Source organism: Cynoglossus semilaevis, chromosome 17, assembly GCF_000523025.1.
Source record: "Cynoglossus semilaevis isolate Cse_v1.0 chromosome 17, Cse_v1.0, whole genome shotgun sequence".
In the NCBI taxonomy this organism is placed as follows: domain Eukaryota; kingdom Metazoa; phylum Chordata; class Actinopteri; order Pleuronectiformes; family Cynoglossidae; genus Cynoglossus; species Cynoglossus semilaevis.
Window position 1 is genome coordinate 5,700,023 of NC_024323.1, and position 2,585 is coordinate 5,702,607.

Consider the following 2,585-nt stretch of genomic DNA (forward strand, 5'->3'; position numbering starts at 1 on the left):
CGTCGTTGCCGTTGCATGTTGCACTGGACTGAGGAGCTCCAGGATGCACATCAATAGCTGGGCAATATCCTGCATCCTCATTCTGTCCAGAGGCAGAGACAGGACATGTCTGAGTGCCCAAAGAGAAAAGACCAGGTGTCCCCTAGTCTTCCTCCATTTCCTCTCATCCAGCAGTGATGTCCTGCTAACTCATACAAGCCAGGATCTACCACCCCTGGCACAGGAACCCAGATCACTGAGCTGTGGAGGTCGACGGGAGTAAGGACTTAGTTGACTTACAATTGCTGCCTGACAGAACCACTGTTACAAAGGAAAGTGCCTGTAATGACAGGATGTGAGGTGTCTAAGATCCCCACCACCACTGTAGTGGTCCAATTATATAATAATGCAGTAAAAACATGCTGTCACTTCCCATCTGAGACCAAAAAATCAGAATAAAAAAAACAAAGTGAAGAGCATAGCAGGCACAGGAGTGACAGTTCCACTGCAACGTGCTTTCAATTAAGGCCTGGATAGTAAGCTGCTGGTTTCTATTTACTGGGCTTGATGAAGACCTTTTCCAAAAGTGAAAGCATTTGACAGAAAAACAGTTCAGTGTGAAACCAAAGAAGAAAAAGTGACCAAAAAAACTACATTTTCCCAGGCTTTCAAATGAAACTGGACTTTTATCCGTGAGCCAGGTGAAAAAGCGCAGACGGGGCCGGGATCCGAGTCCGAGGTCATGAACGCTTGCATCTGCTGACGGTGGCTCTGTCGCCTTCCTTTATCATTTACAGTAAAGAAATATTGTCAGACTATGGGAAGAGGAAGGTCAGAAGCTTTGTAATAATGTAAAAACAATAATCAGAGCGTTTTTATAGGTCACTGCAGGTCTGATGCTGAGAAGGGAAGTGGAGCTTGTTCACCCACAGCTGAGTAAACTACTTAAGTCCACGGTATATGACCAGAGACACCATTCTTGAAATGGAAAAACCTCAAAATGTGGTTATGATAGAGATAGACAAACATGACAGGGTTCGATTGCCAGACTTCCTTTTGTTATTTCACTACGTTTGAAGTCCAGAGTGAGTGACTGAAGGAAATCTTTGAAAACTGTCTTCAATTTATCCGAATCAAAAACTGGAGATACAATCTGTCCATAAAAAAGGGGAGTACGCCCTGTCAATACACTACTCTGCTACCAAATACTGCACAGAGCCAGGCCAGGGCCGCCTCTTTTTTGTCTTTTCAGACCATCTGTGTTAAACCTGTCCATTTCAGGTACACTGCAGGTCTGTGTCTGGGCTGCCTATAGTCTCCATCATCACCACCGCCAGAGGCGCTGCTGGGGCAGATGTTACAGTTGCATTTCTTCACCTCGCTGCAGCAGAAAATGATGGCTCACAGACCGTTTGCACAGTTTCATTCATCTGTGGAAACATTTGCCATCACCAGAGTATACAAAGCAGAAAGTACCCCTCGCACGTGGACGGTGTTCTCAAATACTAAAGTAGTACTGTTGGTTCCACAGCTAATGGAGCGAGGCGCAAGCCTGGGGGCGGTGTGATCTAAACACACTGATGACTGTATATGTGGAATAAATTCAACAAGTGACACAGAACATTAGGCTTTGATCTGCTAATTACCACAGAAAACAGGCCGATGGTGGAACGGCTGTGAGTGACTGCATCACCTGGACTTTCTCCCACTGGCCAAAAACAAATCTAACCAAGATAAAAAATGTTGAGCTCAAGCAGGTGAAGCTCTTTGTTCTACATGTGATTTTTCAATTAGGCTGTTTACAGACACACAAACAAATGATCCCTGCAAACATCCCTTTAATTGTTTCAAGACTATTGGAGACATTTACAACAGTTGAGTTGTGTACTGTGAAGTGACATGTTGTATTAATACCAAAAATACTAAATCATTACCATAATAACAGAATTCCTTTTTTCTATTTTTTTTTCTTTCTATTTTTAACAACTTTTTTTGAATAGAAGATGAATAATTACTTTGGGACATCAGTGGTCACAACAGTGGAAGCAGTTTTTACATAATATTCCCTGGAATTGAACCCTAAACCCTCTTCATGGCTTGTCGGAATCCACACTTTGTCTATGTTATACGGTATAATAATACTTCTAGGGAGGAATGTGCAATATTTAAAAAACATTTCTAATAAACTCTATGATCAACACAAGCTGTCTTTGGTTTTGCTACACGTGATCCACTCCCATTAAATCTATTAAAAATGTACATAGTTAAAGGTATAAAATGCAGGATTTCCTCAGGAATAATCATTAGAATCACGTAATCACTTTAATGTGTCACATGTGGTACCTAGTGCTGTGTTCAACAGCAGGGATGCTGCCCTCTGTCTTTTCTTTTCATGTTTTTTGTTAATGTTCCTAGTGGAAATTGAGTCAATAGGTGGCAGTGGGGCAATTCTTGAGACGTAGAGCTGCTGCTGAAGCCCAAAGAAGAAGAAATGTGGCAGATGGTGTTAGCAAGATTAGCTTTTTTTTTTACTATCTCGCCCCAAAATTAACCCTTTTGCTCACCCTTGTGGGTATGATGGTGTTTTTGTTTACCCAGGGGACAAT